The following is an 18,237-nucleotide window of genomic DNA, read 5'->3' as shown; positions in this document are numbered from 1 at the left end:
TGGTCTCAAACTTGCCATTCTCCTGCCTCGGCCTCAAGAGCCACTAGAATTACAGGCTGTGTCGCTGTCCCCAACACTGGGGTAATTTTGAAGCTGCCTTACTATTTACTCTTTCCTGCAGCCAACACTTAAACTTGACAATAACAACTGCAAAAACCATTTGGTCAGAGGCCTGGCACTGCCCACCTGAAAAAACAAGTTGCTGCAACGAGGGTTATGTAAAGGAGGGACGCAGTTCATGCTCAGCGGGAGCCCTGCCATGGTGACTTCAGCATCCTGGCCAAACAGTGAGCCTTGGTGGTGTTAGCTTGCCAATGGCCTTGGCATTGCCATTCTGCTGGCTGCAATGCCAACTGGCTCCCATGTGTCCACCACTCCCTGACACTTTGGCAGTTCCTCTGGTGCTACTGGCAGTCCCAGGCGTTGTGCCACAGTTCAGGCTCTCCCCACCTCTGGAGCAATGGAAATGTGCAAGACCATAGTCACTGCAGTGGGAAAGGCTGCATCCAGCCCCATTAGTGTTCAGAAGTGGAAGCCAAATCCCAGACAGGTCTCAAGGCTCCTGAGTGGCAGAGCCTAAATAAGACTCTCCTTGGAAACGTTTTCCCTCCTTAAACTGCTGACCGTCCACTTCCCACTCAAATGGTCTTCCATATTGTTCTCCTCTTAGATCCAAGAGCCATCTCCCCTGTCCTTACCCAAGGCCCCAGCATTGGTCCTACTGACCATCCTAATCTCAGCAGTGACCTCCCTGCTCAGCCTCCGCTATTGTCCCTTCAATCCTTTCTCCACCAGGGAGCCAAAGTGCCCTTTCCAGAGAGCAGGTCAGGTCATGTCACTCCCCTATTAAAAGTCACTGATGGCTCGCTCCTCCTTGTCCTGCTGATGAAGCCTTAGCACAGGTGGCGGTTCTCCCTGCCTGGCCCTGGCAGGCTTCTGTAGATTCATCCTATGCATCCCTGACATTCCAGCTACATGACTCACCTAACTTACTGGCTTTTAAGAGAATTAAATAACGTCTGAAAGTGTGTAGCATCTGGAGCATGAGAATCCAGAAAATATTGGCTGTCACCTGGCTGGGATGGGGCTCCCTTCCAGTAGGCTCCCTTCCAGAGCCCCTCTATGCTTATTAATACACAAGCTCAGCTCTGCTGTCCAAGCTAGGACACATGCCCTTAGCTATGACCCTGGGCCAGACCCTTACCACCCAGATTGAGGTTACACATTCCAAGAGAAGGAGTAAAATGCAGATCACCTGCCCCGCTCAATAGTTTTCAGTTTGTTTGTTTTTAAGAAAAAAAAATTACAGTAATGCAGAGAAACAGCCATATAGTTCATCATTATTTCCTGGCTGGAGAGGAAGGGAGCCACTATTTCCCTTTGAATCCCCACAACCACAGCTGCAGGTCTGAACTCAGGGCAGAGGCAGGACTTCAGGAATGTTCGCCGCAGGGTTCAGGGGAATAATGGGCAGGAGCTGCTATTTCTATCATAACTACTCCTTCCTACATGTAGGTACTTGCAGTCAGACAGGCACCGATCCTGATTTTATGAGTGAGTTTATTACATCCAGAGAACGGCAGCCAGTTCCGTGGTCACAGGGGCAGCCCCCATGAGCCTTCCTGGGGAAGGCCACTTCCTACCCACACTGAGAACCAGAAGCTGTTGGTCCATTAACCTGTCCATCTATCCATCCCTCTGTCCGTCTATCCATGAACTTATTCAAATGACATTAACTTTGCCTCTTTCTCATGTTTGCTGTTGAATAGGACCTGGGGGGAGGGGGAGTCAGAAAAGCAAACCAGCTTCTACTTTCATTCTTTCTTCCTTCCTCTCTCTTCTCCTTTCTTCTGCCTGGAGTACTTAATAGAGTGTTCCTTAAAGATGATGAACTATACAGGAGATAAACTCAATTATTTTCTCCCTTTTATTATAGTTGATTTTTTAGCTTATAAAGATTTCAAACATATGGGAAAGTATGGAGAATACTGTTACAGTCACCCAAGGGCACATCACTTGCTGGGATGAACATTGACCTTTTTGCCATATTTGCTTTGAGGGTTTTGTTTTTTTTTTTAGGAAACAGAAGGTCACGGGTCCAGCTGAAGTTGCCTCCCTCAACCTCATTCCACCTCCCTTCTCTATCAACCCTTCCCAGGGGGTGTGTAGTCTTCCAACAGGGTTTAGGCCGTTACTAGATCCCTAGGTACGAACCCCATGACAATACATCCTGTTGTTCAACAAGACCTGTGTGGAGAATCAGCCTGTGGGGAGAAGTCAGAAACATTTTGGATTTTATGTGCATGATATCATACTGTATGCATCCTTTTGCAACTTGCTTTTTTATTTTATTGGGATTTTAAAACTGTAGGTGTGATACATGCTGGTAGTAATGAGCAAAGGTGGAGAAGGGAAAAGTTAATTATCTCCTTCTGCCTGACTCCAATCCTACCACCCAACATAACCACTGGTAACAGTTTGACAAACATCTTTCTGCACCTTTTCTTTTGCTTGCATAAACAGACATAGGGCCTCAATGCTGAGGAAAGATCCAGGGAAAGTTCAGGAAAGGCTGAAGAATCCAGGGATAGCAACATGCATAAACATGGTCTCCCTCGTGCTATAGCGCAACTAGAGGCCGCATGGAAGATGTGCAACTTCCCCTGTCGTTAACCCACAGAATGTGGGTTTCCCCACTCAGAATAACAGATCCTGTGGTCTGAAGAGGGACCAGGATAGTTGACGAGCAGCATTCCTTCATTAAATGTCTCTAAGCTGAGCCACTGGCCAGCCAGGTAACCATGGTAAAAAGACTCCAGACTTCTGAAATCCTTTTGACCATTATCAACCCAATAGTTCCAACAGAAAAATCTGCTGGTGGGTCTAAGTGTGGGGACGCTCTTGGGAGGCCACAATGACACAGCCCACAGTTTGACTTTGGTATGACAGAGAAGAAGTTCGTGGTGGTATGCGTATGCTGACCGTGCTGTGACCCAGGAATGAGAACATGGAATGCCAAGAAAATCTCCCAGCATTGGTATTCTGTCTACTTTTAAAAAGTGGAATAAGACTAGACATGTAGTGTTCCAAGCTGGGTAGAAATGATTTCCCTTTCCTTGCCAAAAAAAAAAAAAAAAAAAGACAATAAGTAGACCTAAAGTTTTGTTTTGTTTTTTGTTTTTCAAAATTGCTTTCAGGTTACTGCAAAGTGGGAAGAGAAACTGAATGTGAAACTTGGGCCCCACGTCATCTGGGAGACATGTTCAATTTTCAACCCTTGAGGCCATGATATCTTGAGAGGTCTAAAGCTTGCTGGGATTTCTCCATTGAGAGTTGAGATGATCTCTAAGGAACCTCCAGATGTTAAATTCTATGATTCTTTTTTCTCTTTTCCCATGCATTCAACAACTTTATTTGAGAGCTGATTATTGTGGGAATCAGACTGGATGAGAAGCAGCAAGCAGCACTCGGAGAGGAAGAGAATGCCAAACTTCACTTTATGCAGGGAGGCCCAGAGAAGAAACTCCAAATTCTGAGCCATGATCCACATTGTATATGTTTTAACATTTATAGGTTATTTGGCATCATCTTAGACCCATCCATCATTTTTTTTCTTTAAAAAGTGACTGGAGGCCTTGTGCAGGGTCTCTAACATAAAGCACTTACAGAAACAGATAAGAAGAAATGGCTCTTTCCCCCGGCATCTGTTAAATCTCTAGCCTGGAAAGCCTGGCACAGGGGTGTTTACATTTCAAGAGGGAGAACTCAGACTCCTAGAGACAGTTATGTACAATCCAAAAGTAGAGACCCATGGATGATTAGGTTTCCTGAAGAAAGGCTGATTAGAAGGGGAGGGGAACTGACTCTTTTTCTAGGCATTGTTTCTTACCATAACATTTTTAGGGCTGGAGATGTGGCTCAAGCGGTAGCTCGTTCGCCTGGCATGCGTGCGGCCCGGGTTCAATCCTCAGCACCACATACAAACAAAGATGTTGTGTCTGCAGAAAACTAAAAAAATAATAAAAAAATGTTAAAATTAAAAAAAAAACATTTTTATAATTTCATTTTACAACCAGGTCTGGTTTTGCCATCACACTATGTGTCTGTCACTGTCTTAAGAACTGGGGAAATCAGTGAAAAACCAGACAACCCCCCCACCCTCATGGAATTAAGAACTTTTAACAAACAATATTAAAACACAAAGACTGGGGCTGAGGTTGTGGCTCAGTAGTAGAGCACTTGCCTCCCATGTATGAGCACCACATATAAAATAAATGAATAAAATAAAGGCCCATCAACAATACGTATATATAATATATACACACACACAAAAAAAAATTTTAAAACCCAAAGACTTCTACTCTTTGTCAATATTTCAATGATCATCCATGCATCTTTCAAAGTGTATGGAGCCCCATGACATCCTCATGCTGATGGATAGAACAGGTGTTTCCGGCACTGTTTTCCTAATGGGTAGACCAAGAATGGATAAATGTGAGAAAGGAACATTGGAATAAATAACGAGTCTTTAAGGAGACAGAAAAAGGTGGAAAGGGACAACTCTTTCTCTGTTGAATCTCTGTCTAGCCCATCTCATGGGATGGAAAAACTTGAACGTGCATGTCTTCATATTGAATAACAGAAAGAAAACTGAGTCTCCAGACCTAACTCAAGAAGCAGGTGATGAAGTCTGGTAAAGGTTACCGAGGTAAGAGAGGCAAGGAGTCTTGATTCCTTGAGCAAACAAGTGCTCTCTACCTGGCTTCATTTTTTCCAAAGAGCGTGAATACCCATTTAGCATTGTTGGGGCTCAGAAAAGCAATACCCCAAAGTGAAGGCCTAGTGAGTGAATTTTCTCTTTGACCTTCCTCTCCCTCCTATCTCTCACCCCCCATTCTCCCTGACACAAGCCATAGAAATTAGAATTCTGCTTCCCCCACCCAGGTCAAAGAAACTAGACTTCCTTTTCCCCAAAGTCAACCATGAAATCTAAAAATGCTACTCTTTCTTTTTCCGAACTTTCTGCATATGAGCTGGCCATAAAGAAATTATGGTAGATCCTAAGACCCTCAATCCAAAAAGGGTCCTGCCCCAGACCCAGAAAGAGGGAAGGTCACACAGACACACCTTGCTGGGTTTCCCCACTTAACCTCTCACTATCAGGTCACCCCTTTTTAATTCAATCACATTTCTATATAACGGTGTGTGCTTTAGCTAAAGCTAAGCATAAAGATGGAGCATTCACCCTGGGTCTTGAGTCTTCATTCTGAAAGCTCCTATGTCAGGTAAAACCATGAACAAATAAATTTGTTAATACTTTTCTCTTTTAACTTGTCCTTTGTTATAGAGGAGTCAGCCATGACCCTGTATGATGGGCAGGAAGTGATCACCCCCTTTCATACCCCTTCAGCATTGTTAAAGCTGAATATTGATCTTTCTTAGATTTTTTTTCCTTCCTCTCCTTTTCCCTGCCTTGGTGTTGAACCTGATGACAGCAACCTGCAGCCTTCATCCAGGAGGACCCCTCTTGAGGCTGGAGGGCCATTTGGTCCTTTCTTTCAATGCCATTAATATCAGAGCCAGAAATCCCTTAAACTTCCCAGTGAGGTCTTTATAAGTCTTTAATAACTTGCCCTTAACTCCCAGTCCAGGATCCTGGCCAACCTTCCCCAAACCCTCTTCATTAGTAATGAAAGGGCTGTTTAGTGTTGCGGTCAAATGCAGGACCTTTTTGCTCCTTTCCTTGCAGAGCTGTGAAGTCCCTTTTAGGCTGCTGTCTCCACCCAGCACTACCCATCCATCAGAAGATGTTCTGGTCCTGTGAGTGGGCCTGCTGAGCCAGGAGGTGGCTTCCACGGTGATTTAGAAGATCCCCAAAAAGTCTCCCCACATGGCCTTGAATTGGCATCCCAGGCATAATGAATTGTCTGAATCAAATTGCTTTCTTTAAAAAATGCTGGATAACAAATTTTAGGATAGCAAGTGTCCATATTTCATGAGTTAAAATGGGGAAAATATTAATGCAGTCCCAACCTATCCAAAAAGCCCCAGCCAATACCCTCTCAATCAGTGAAACACTCAGACACTTACATAATGATCCACCAAGGAGCTCTATCTATTATCTATCTATCTATCTATCTATCTATCTATCTATCTATCTATCTATCTATCTTTGCAGTACTGGGGACAGAACCCAGAGGTGCATATAGTCTAGCTACATCCCCAGCCCTTTCAGTGTATTTTGAGAGAGAGAGAGAGAGAGAATTTTTAAAATATTTATTTATTTATTTATTTTAGTTTTCAGTGGACCCAACATCTTTATTTTATTTTTATGTGGTGCTGAGGATCGAACCCAGCGCCCTGCACATGCCAGGTGTTCGCGCTACCGATTGAGACACTTCCCCAGCCCCCTTTCAGTGTATTTTGTTTTCTTTTGTGACAGGGTCTCACTAAGGTGCATAGGGTCTTATTATATTGCCTAGGCTGGCCTTGAGCCTGTGATCCTCCTGCCTTAGCCTACTGAGTTGCTGGGATTATAGGTGTGCACCACCATACCCTGCTAGTTCTTTATCCTGTCTGAAGGTCTCTTCTACACAGCCAACTCTCCAGCAGCCCTGAGTCTTGCACTGTCACATGGGAACTTCTGGATCTCCTGCACTTCTAGGGTTAAGTGAACCAACAGTAATACCCTTTGTACTGGGACCCAGTTCATTCATCCTCTTACTATCAGAACTTTGCATATTGCTGGGAGCATTGTGACACTGCTGTCTGATGTAGAGGCACGTTGGACGGTGTAGTGCTATGATGTCATGGTTAACTGTGGTAACCCTCCACACCATCCTGGATATGGATATTGTACTGATCATACTGGTCTGTTGCTGAGTGTAGCTTATGTGGTGGTGGTGGTTTGTTGAATAGTGCAGTAGTGACATAGTTGTTTTTTGAAGGAGGTAGCGGAAAAAGTAGTGGTTTGTGGAATGACCCAGCAGTATGGAGTGTGATTGATGCAGCCGGGTGGCTTAGTGGTTTATTGAAGAACTTAGCAGTGTGGTTGGTAGAACAGTGCAGGGGTGTGGAGTGAAGAATCATACATATTTAAATCCTCCTCTGCCACATATTAGCTATGTGATCTCAGTTGGACAAGCTCCTTAACCTTTCTGTGCCTCATTTTATCCTCTATAAAACATGGCTAGTAACCTTGCAGTATTGCTGAAAATCAAATGAACTTGGAACATATAATAATTATCACATTTCCTGATACATAATAAAATGCTTAATAAATGTTAACTAAAATAATTATATTATTTTTGTGTGATCTACTTCAGTTGCATAAACTGGTTAATGTGTCAGAAGAAAGAAAAAAAATTCCTTCCAAGGACAAAGAATTTGAATACTTGTTCATGTTCAAATAATGCAAGGAACAATCCAAGCAAAACCTTGCCATGCGACAGGGAGAAAGTTAGACATTTTTCTGGTGCATTTTTCAGATCTAATTCCTAGTTTCCCTTTTCCCTCCCTTGACTCGAGGCCAGCTTGCCTGGATCCTTACTATTGCTGATCTGCCCTGGAGAGTGAGTCATCATCCACAGGAAGGCACTTGCAGAAGAGGGGGAGTTGAACACTTGAAGCTGCACCATGAAAGGTCATTACTAGTCAACAGGAAGAGGACTGGGCATTCGGCCCTGCTTGGCAGCTGACCTTGGCCTTTGGCAAGCATCCCTTGTGGGTTTGGCATGTGGCAAAAGTGGGCAGGTCCTCCTGACTCCTCTCTACCCCACACCCTTAGCCCATACCCGGGGCCAATGGGAAGGTCATCTGTCCCTCTTAAATCATAATACCTGTGTTTAGACTCTCTAAGTCCTTGCTAACTGGAGACTGGCAGTTATAAACTAGGACCAGGTACTTATATTTGTTTATTGAGCTTTTTTTTTTTTTTTTTTTTTTTTGGTACTGGGGATTGAACCCAGGGTCTTGTGCATGCTAACCATATGCTCTGCACTTCCAGCCCCCAGGTTCTTATCTCAACATGAAAAGCAGTATATGAAGAATGGCTAAATCTACATCAACATCAATAGTGATGAGTCATGATGATGATGTGCACCTCTGACACAATGTGATAAGAATGACGCTTCAATGGTTTTCCTCTGCCACACCTACAATTCCTGCCTAGTCATGAATGAAACTGCAGAAAAATCCCAATGGAGAGGCAGCCTATAAAACATATATTCAGACCCAAAACTGTCAAGGTCATCAAAAACAAGGAACTGTCACAGCTAAGGGGAACCTAGGAGCCTGGAGAACAAAATGAACAGATATTCTGCAGTATCCTGGGACTCTTGAACAGAAAAGGATAGTAAGTAAAAACTAAGAAAATCTGAATAAAGTATGGACTCTGGTTAATTATAATAATGGATCAATGCCAGGCGTGGTGACCCACATCTGTAATCACAGTGACTCAGGAAGCTGAGGCAGGAAGATTACAAGTTCAAGGCCAGCCTGGGTAACTTAGCCAGACCCTGTCTCCAAATAAAAATGGCTGGGGGTATAGCTCAGAGAAAGAAAAAAAAAAACTCCAAACTTCCTTAAAGGTGTTTTTTGTTTGTTTGTTTGTTTGTTTTTTAATGTGCACTTGAACTAGCATTTTTTTTCTAAATTTTATATAAAAATCTACTTATGAGCTGCAGTAAGGGGTTCATTGGTAGAGAACTTGCCTAGCATATGTGAGGCACTGGGTTCGATTCTCAGCACCACATACAAATAAATAAAATAAAGGTCCATTGACAACTAATGTGTGTGTGTGTGTGTGTGTGTGTGTGTGTGTGTATAAAATCTACTTATATATCTCAGTTCCAAATCTACCATGCCCTATTTAGGACAACTAATTTTTGTTTCCAAGTTTGAAATGAATAAATAGTAACCCATTGTATACTTCCTGGGTAAGTCCTTTTTTAAAAACAATATATTTATTATTTTTCCAGTTATAGGTGTACACAATATCTTTATTTTATTTTTATGTGGTGCTGAGGATCAAACCCAGTGTCCCACACATGCTAGGCAAGCACTCTACCTCTGAACCATAACCCCAGCCCCCCTGGGTGACTCTTCCAAAAATAATGATGAAACTTGTTAATTTGAGTTATACTGCCTGTATCTACTTTGGCATTCTCAGGTGTTTTAAATAGCATAGAATCTTCCCTGAGAACAACAAATAAAGGCCTCTTGGAAAATCATTCTCTCCCTCAGGATGGAATTGGGTTTATAGCTGAAGGTCTCTCCTTCCACAATCATGAACGTTTTTATTCTTTTTATCTGCATGGGTCCACAACCTGGGTGAAATTAATCCTCTTTTCCTGCACTCATTTCTAAATGATTCCATTTTTAAATGTAAAAATAATGCTCGTTACTGAATAAAAACTTATTATAAAAACAAAACAAAAATCAGAAACATTTATTTCTTAGCACAAATCCACTCTCATAAAAAACAGCTGACCTGCCAGTGCCTGGTGGTACACACCGGCAAGCCCAGCAGCTCAGGAGGCTGAGGCAGGAGGATTGTGTGTTCAAAGCCAGCCCCATCAGTTTAGCAAGGCCCTAAGCCACTGAGTGAGGCCCTGTCACTAAATAAAATATTAAAAGAGGGGTTGGGGTGCTGGGGATACGGCTCAGTGGTTAAGCGCACCTGGGTTAAATCCTCAGTACCAAAAAAAAAAAAAAAACCCACACAGCTAACCTGATTTATATTTATTATATTTATATTCTTTTTTAAATTTACTTTTTAGTTGTTATTGGACACAATACCTTTATTTCATTTATTTTTATGTGGTGCTGAGGATCAAACCCAGGGCCTCGCACATGTAGGCGAACACTCTACCACTGAGCCACAACCCCAGCCCCTTATTTATATTCTTGCAGTTCCAAGTACATATATTTTTAATATGTAAATATTTATACACAGAAGACATTGTTGACTCTCTATGCAACATCTACCCTTGTTCTTTTCTAAATAACCCATTTTTATCAGGAAATTCAAGCTATTTCTTGTGCCACAGATTGGTTTAAAGGGCACAGGCTGCGATTCTGGCCAATGAGACTTGAGAACAAGTCACCCGGGACTTCCAGGAAACACAGGTGTTTTTTTAAAAAAATAGCACTCTTATATTTAAACAACTTTAATTTTAGATTTAAAAGATTTTATAGATCTCAGTTCCAAACTTATCATATCCTACTTAGGACTACTAATTTCATTATGGAAAAGCAGAAATGTTTTTTTTAAAAAATGACAACAACAACAGACTCAACAACTATCATCTTGTTATGTAATAATCTGTCTGAAACAGAAAGCACTGAGGCAATACCTCAAGGATATTTGCTGCAAACTTTGAGGCAGGAGCAGAATTTGTCAACTACTTTTAAACTGATGGGGGCTTCTTGGAAAGACCCCTCATATCCCAGGAAGAGGCAGCCCCTCTTTTTTGCTTAATGTTGCCTTATTTGAATTGGTTGCTAAGATAATCTCTTCTGAGTGATGGATATATTTTACATTAAGAAAACCCAAACTGAGGGCTGCGGCTGCGGCTCAGTGCCAGAACGCTTGCCTCGCACATGTGAGGTACTGGATTGGACCCTCAGCACCACATAAAAATAAATAAACATAATAAAGATATTGTGTCCATGCATAATTAAAAAATATTTTTTAAAAAAACTGAGCCAGTTTCGAGCCTGTAATCCCAGCGGCTTGGGAGGCTGAGGATGGTGAGTTCAAAGCCAGCCTCAGCAGCCTAGCAAGGCCCTAAGCAACTCAGTGAGACCCTGTCTCTAAAAAAAATTTAAAATAGGGCTGGGGATGTGGCTCAGGAACTGGAAAAAAATCCCCAGTACCCACCACCAAAAAAAAAAAAAAAAAAAAGAAAGAAAGAAAAAAGAAAAGAAAACCCAAATTGTCTCTGAGGGACTGAACTGGAAAATCAAACTAACACTTTGAATGTGAACTTCTCATAAGGGCAAATATCCTCATGGCTTAAGTCAAATAAGCCAGGGTTTCCTGTATTTTGCAGCTGAAGACATCTAAATTGATAGAATATATTGTTTCAAAAATAGAATCTCATTACCTAGGTGGATCATTTTGTCCCCTTAAGACTGAAAGGCCCATATCCCAGGAATCACCTCAGTTCCTGAAAACCTGGACCATTGTTTATCCCTACGTCACAAATACTTCGGCAATTTTTTTCACTTAATATATCTTGCATGTCTTTCCATATTAACATATGAACCCTTACACAACACTTCCATTTTATTAATTTGGATGCTATGTAGAATTCCTTTAGATGGATTGTTCCACTAATAAATGTTTTAAATAACCTTAGCCTATTTGTTTTGACAATTACATTGTTCCCTCCTGGGTATTTTTCCCCCTTAATGAACACAATACCTTTATTTTTATTTATTTATTTTTATGTGGTGCTGAGGATCAAACCCAGTGCCTCACACACACCAGGCAAGTGCGCTACCACTGAGCCACTACCCCAGCCCTCCCTCCTGGTTTTAAAAGAAGCATTACATACACTTGGTTTGCAACTTTTTTTTTTTTTTTTTGCTTGTAAGATTTTATAATATGGTAATCTTTGAGTAGGCAAATAAATCCATAAGTAAACAAAAAAACCTCCTGGAGACATCGCCTCATGTTTTAACATGCTGCTTACTCATCAACCTCTCTTAATAGAACTGTCTCATACTTTCCATCTTAATCTTGCCCATCCATTTCCCCTTCATTTGTTCTATCCTCATGAACTTTGGATTTGAAAGCAGAATTTGCTGACATCACCACAAAAGCATTGCCCGTCCTGCATCTCACTCCAAGTGATGTTTCCAGACTTTCGAACTTGAAATGAATTTGCTGGAATCCAAGTTGTACCAAATTTTGAAGAATAAAGTAAAAGAATGAACCAATTTTCTCTGGAACAATTAGATCAAGAACATTTTGTTCTGTTCCTTGAAAGTCATATTTCTTCTGGAAAGGGGAAAGTGTATCCTTTAGGATTATTTTAACATAAGAAAACTCATTGCAAGTGACTTTAAGATAAGGATTTTTATTGTTGTTTCTCAAAACAAGAAGTCCAGACATGAGGGAAATCCTGGGCTCAGCTCAGAAGTTGGTTGATGTCATCCAGGACATAGATTCTCTCCATCTTTCTGTTTTTCCGTGTTCAGTGATCGGGCTTTGTTTCCAAGCCTGTTCCCTCTTGACTACAAAATAGCTGCAGCATCACACACTCAAAGAATGGCATCTCAAGACAGAAAAAGGAAATGTCCTTATCATCTATTACTTTTTGAAAGTGAGGAAAATCTTCCCAGAAATGTTGCAGATATTCTCCAATTTTATTTGCCCCGATCATATCTGTATCTTTATCTAAACAATCACTCAGAAACCCATGAATGTGTCAGTCATTATAAGCTCAGATGAATCAAGAGCCATCTCCTGCTTCCCTTAAAGAACATCACAATATGGCCACTGGAGGAAGGGGAACAGAGCCAAGCAGCAGGGAGGAAACTGTCAGGTGAGGGGAGTAAGAAGCCACTATTGGATGGCCTGATAGATAAGATAGCTGTGGGGCACACCTGTAAATCCCTGCTAGTTTGGAGGCTAAGGTAAGAGGATCTCTCAAGTTCAAGGTCAGATTGGGCAATAATTCAGCCACACCCTGTTTCAAAATTTAATTTTTTTTAATAGGACTAGGTATGTAGTACAGTGGTAGAGCACTTGCCTACCATGCATAAGGGACTAAGCCAGGACTCAAAAATCACCCGAACTGGGGAGGTAAAAAAAAAGATAGGACAGCTTCCAGAATTTTATCAGGTTATATATACTTTGGGGAACTGAGGCTTCTCTCAAGTGGTATTCCAGTTATATAATGGTTTCTGGTTTTGGTTTAAATAGGATTACTAGGAGGTTATTTTAAAAAATTATTTTGGCTCTGTTGTTGATTTAAAAACAGCATCTACAGCAGCACCTCTCTAAGCCTCAGTTTCTTTGTATGTAAAATGGGTCTAATAAACTGGAAATGACACACAGAGTCACTTGGAACAGTTCCTGGCACTTAGTGAGCATGTGTAAATACTTGTTATTCCAGTTTTTGATACAATTCCAAGATAAATTATCTCGTTTCCTAAACTGCACCAAATTGGGTAAAAATGGCAAGTTAGAAAATGTCTAATGACTTAGAGGCATTTATTGATTTAAAGTTCATTCCAAAAGGTGGCTGCCAAATGTACCTTTTTTTGGGGGGAGGAGGTACCGGGGATTGAACCCACAGATGCTTTACCCTGTGCTACATCCCCAGCTCTTTTTATTTTTATTTTGGAAAAGGGTCTCACTAAGTTGCTAGGGCCTCCCTGATTTGCTAGGCTGGCCTGGAACTTGTAATTCTCCTGCTTCAGCCTCCAGAGACACTGGGATTACAGGCATGCACCACCATGCCCGCCAGACTTTAAAAGTTTTGAACATCCCAGCCGAGCCAGGCGCCAGGCTCGCCCTCCTTGTTCCCTTCCCCTAGCCACCCCCTCCCCCTTCACCATGAGCAACTTAAAGCCTGACAGCCAGCACAATCCTGAAGGAGGAGGTTCGGACATTGTCAGTGGACTCCCTGTGGACATTAAACCCAGAGAACTCTACCTGCTCTTCCGGACGTTCAAGGGACATGAAGGGTCCCTGATCAAGCTCACCTGGAGACAGCCTGTTGGTTTTGTCATCTTTGACAGCCAGGCAGGAGCAGAAGCCTCCAAGAATGCACTGAAGCATATTCGCTTTGATCCTGAGAACCCACAAACCCTGAGGCTAGAGTTTGCCAAAGCCAACACCAAGATGGCCAAGAGCAAGCTTATTGCAACACCAAATCCCACCAGTGTTCACCCTGCCCTAGGAGCACATTTCATCGCCCGGGATCCCTATGACCTGATGGGGGCTGCTCTGATCCCTGCGTCCCAGAAGCCTGGGCCCTTTATCCTCTGTACACCACAGAGCTGACCCCAGACATCTCACATGCTGCGTTCACCTACCCAGATGCCACTGCTGCTGCTGCTGCTGCTGCTGGCCTACATGCTCAGGTGCGCTGGTACCCCTCCTCTGACGGCACCCAGCAAGGATGGAAGTATCCCAGTTCTGTTGGTTCTAGAACTATGTGGTGGGGCCAGAATAGGGCCCTGAGCTTCCACCGCCCCCTGCGGCCTGTGCAGAGCTGCTGCTTCTCTGGAGATTATGAATCTTAAGCCTGACTCAGTGAACGGCTTCCTGTTCCTTTCCCTCTTCCTCAGGCTTGTTCCACCCCAAACCCTTCTCCAAGGCCTCCCTGGAGGATTTGAGGGCCTTCTTGCTGGAACACCCAGACCCAGCTAGGAGGCCTCACTGTGACCCAGCAAGACCTGACCTGACCTCCTACTCAAACATGCTTCTTAAGCTCTCCCTCAAGGAAAAGAGGCATTTAATTTTGCATGTTTTCTGGCATGAATTAAGACACTTCAACTTGTGTATATGTGAGTGTACAGTTTGTTCTCACACTGTCTCCATAGCAACAGGTCCTAGCTTGTGGTGCCTGGTCCCTCTCTCCACACCCCGCCCCTACACCCACCAGGCTTCATAGAGGCCTGAGCCCTGTGGCCACTTCTCCCCTGAGGACCCCTGTGCCACACACACTTCCAGGCTCAGCAACCACCACATGACATTTGCCTTGTCATTTGGAATCAGTCCTCTACTTCCTTCTCAGATGGGCCAATAACTATAAGAAAGTCCTCTCCTCTGCCCATCTTGCTGACCTCTCCACAGGGCACCCTGCTCCCAACACTGCTCCCTGTTTTTTCCAAACCTTAAAATCAAACAAAACGAGAAAAGGGTTTTTGTACTCTGGGTAACAAAATATTTATGCATCATAAAGGATTTTCATGTGTGTACTATTAATTATTAAAGAGACCTTCTTTGCCGTGTCGGATAAGTTTAATGCTTGGTTTGAGGTATGAAGAAGAATAGGGTTTCCATTCTTCAGCAGCAAGCCTTTGCGTCAGGCGTTGGTTTAAGAAAAATAAAGAAAAAAAATTTTTTTTGAACTTTAAGAAATTTGAACTTTAATTCATAGGACAAGATCATTTTATTTTAAACCTTAATTCCTTTTAGACATTAGCTCAAAACTTAGAATTTGAGTTCATTAGACTGAATTAAATGAATTAATTCTAGGGCTCTACTCCCATGGGAATTTGATAATTATAGAGATGTTTTTGTTCAAATTTGGGCCCTCTCTGTTAGAATTGTATTACCAGTAATCTTCTTACTATTTAACTAATTGCAAAACCAGTTAAGCACAGTAGTAGTGTGTGGCTGGATGTAGTTTTAGATAGAAAAATAGAATTAGTTGTGGGATTGTGGCTCAGAGGGAGAGCACTCACCTTGCATGTGAGAGGCCCTGGGTTCGATCCTCAGCACCATAGAAAGATAAAATAAAGATATTGTGTCCACCTATAACTAAAATAAATAAATAAATAAAAAGAAAAATAGAATTAGCTTTGTCCCAACCTGATCTGAGAACATGTGGCAGATTTTATTTTATAAAATAGATCCCACCAGCTCTGTCACTCAGTGGTAGGGTGCTTGCCTAGCATGTGTGAAGCACGGGTTCCGTCCCCAGCCCCAGGCAAAACAAACTAAAACGTAAAATAGGCCCTGTAGTGAAATGAGCCAGACACGAAAGGACAGGTGCTGTAAGACTGGATTTTTATGAGGTCTATCTAAGTAGTCAAACTCACAGAGAAGGAAGTAGAATGGGATTGCCAGGGGCTGGGGACAGGAGGGAACAGGAATTTGGTGTTTAAAGGGTAGAGAGGTTGAGTATGGGCATGTGAAAAAGTTCTGGAGTCGGATGGTGGTGATGTCTGCACACCAATGTGAATGCACTTAATGTCACTGAAGGGTACACTAAAGAGTGGTTAAGTTAGGGCTGGGGTACAGCTTGATGGTAGAGTATTTGCCTAGGATACACAAGGACCTGGTTTCAATCCCAGCAGAGCTATATATATATATATATATATATATACTTAAATTGTGTATGTTTTGCCACAATTTCTTTTTTAAATAGGGGGGAAATGGCTCACAATACTGTTTACAATCACATGTGCTCTTCCCACACCTTGCTACTCTCCCATTAAGAGCTAGAGTCTCTGTGGGCTGGGGATGTGGCTCAAGTGGTAGCGCGCTCGCCTGGCATGCGTGCGGCCCGGGTTCGATCCTCAGCACCACATACCAAGAAAGATGTTGTGTCCGCCGAGAACTAAAAAATAAATATTAAAAAATTCTCTCTCTCTCTCTCTCTCTCTCTCTCTCTCTCTCTCTCTCTCTCTCTCTCTCCTCTCATTCTATCTTAAAAAAAAAAAAAAAAGAGCTAGAGTCTCTGTACAGAGTCTGAGGACTGCAGGTGGGATGCTGGGGGAATTCTGAGACTCAGGCATAAAGGCATACAATTCATGCAAAGAATCCAGCCCAGCTGCTATCTAAGAGGCAACTGTATTCTGAACCCAAAACTGGTAAAGAGAATAACAATGGATTGTTGTTTTCTAACACTAAATTTGTAAGAGTCTATGATGCAGCAATTATAACTGGAACAAAAATGATTTAACTAATTCTTTTATCTGACTCTTTCATTCTCTGGGTTGTCTTCGTCCCTTCCTGAGATGAAATATACACTGGCCAGCAGTGGTCCTGAGAGGACATTCAGAGGTCCATTCCAATATCAGAAGGTGGGAGCAACACCCTCTAGGCTGTTAACCACTGAGCCACATCCCAGCCCTTTTTATATTTTATTAGAGCCTCACTAAGTTGGTGAGGCTGGCTTTGAACTTGCAATCCTCCTTTCTCTGCCTCCCAAGCCACTGGGATTACAGACATGAGCCACTACTCTGGGCAGGTGATGACACACTTGATAAACTCTAAGCAATGAAAGAACAAATAGCTGGATACCCTGTTCTCCCCGCTCCTCACATTTCCTGTGGAAACATCCACCTGAGCCCCACTCTTGGCCTCTCTCCCTCTCCTTTCTCAGTATTCCTTTCAGAAGGGACATCTGATTGACGAGTCTGAGAGAAAGATCTAGGCATGCTGATCCCAGTCCCTTCTTCTCTGCTTTTGGGATGGCCTGGTTCCTGGTTGACATCTCTGCCATACAAAAATGAATCATTTGCCTAGTGGATCCTCTGACTGAGGAATGTCACTTCAGCCCTCTTGGCAGTAGGCCTTAGCCCTGTTCCCTTAGCAGCTTTATAGATAATAAAAGTGATAATTAAATTTCCAGCTGCCAAACTTCTGTGTCTACATCTCAAATAATTCAAAATTCAAAAGGGAAGGAGAAGGGTATGTAATTTCTTTGACATCAACAGTTCCTGCCTATCCTTCAAATCTTCTCCTTGTTCTTTAAGACCCAGAGCAAATGCCAGCCCAGATGCCCCTCCTTCCCAAGTAGGCATGACCTGACCTCTCATTGTTGTTTTTCCTGGGTTCCTTTTTAGGTACTTGTAACATCTGGCTTTAAAGTCATCTGTGCACTTCTCATCCCTCATTACTACCTGGCATAGCTTGTCTTCAGCTGTGATAACTGGGCTTTGAAACAACCAAACTTCCTTTTACTGTCCTGCACTCATGTTATTTGCCAAATGCAGACTCTCATGCATCAGCTGGCAAAATGAATATTCCCAGGGATCTCCCAGCAGAGTTGCTCGCCAGCCAATGGCTGGTCTGTAGTTTCATCACTTTTATTAGGATGCCAATCAATTATTTAATATTTTATTACATTTTCAGTGATTTATAAAATAAGTGTTAAGCAGAAAAATAAAAACGTTCAACCTGATGATAAAAAATAAAGATCTCATAAACTTGATGTTGTTTAGGTAAAGTTGGAAATCGTGAGGCACACTGAATGCTAGGGATATAAAACCCCTATTTGAATATTTCATTTGACTGTGTTTGTGAAGAAAAATAGGCAAAATGGAAAGGACTAGTAGAACACGGCATATTAATCAGGTTCTGCAGAGGACCAATAGGATCAATAGAGAGAGAGCAATAGAGATAAAATTGTTAAAATAGTAATATGTTGTGTTGTGTGTAGTTAACTACAATATAAGAAAAGGAATGTGGTGAATCACCCGCTTTATTAGTTTGACATGTGTTTTTACTGGTGAGTTAGTTAAGACTTTGTGGTTGTAAATTAC

The 18,237-nt window shown here is 42.3% G+C and overlaps 1 pseudogene across 1 annotated transcript; it reads left to right on the top strand.

Annotated features, from left to right (window-relative positions):
* The first annotated feature begins 13,570 nt into the window (after positions 1 to 13,570).
* Positions 13,571 to 14,303, top strand: LOC308632793 (RNA-binding protein with multiple splicing 2-like; annotated as a pseudogene). The gene has a single exon. The product of its transcript is annotated as an RNA-binding protein with multiple splicing 2-like (transcript).
* Positions 14,304 to 18,237: the final 3,934 nt, after the last annotated feature.

Source organism: Spermophilus citellus (genome assembly GCF_964194105.1).
Source record: "Spermophilus citellus genome assembly, chromosome: 13".
Taxonomy (NCBI): Eukaryota; Metazoa; Chordata; class Mammalia; order Rodentia; family Sciuridae; genus Spermophilus; species Spermophilus citellus.
The sequence above is the reverse complement of the archived record's forward strand: the minus strand, read 5'-3'. Positions and strand labels throughout refer to the sequence as shown.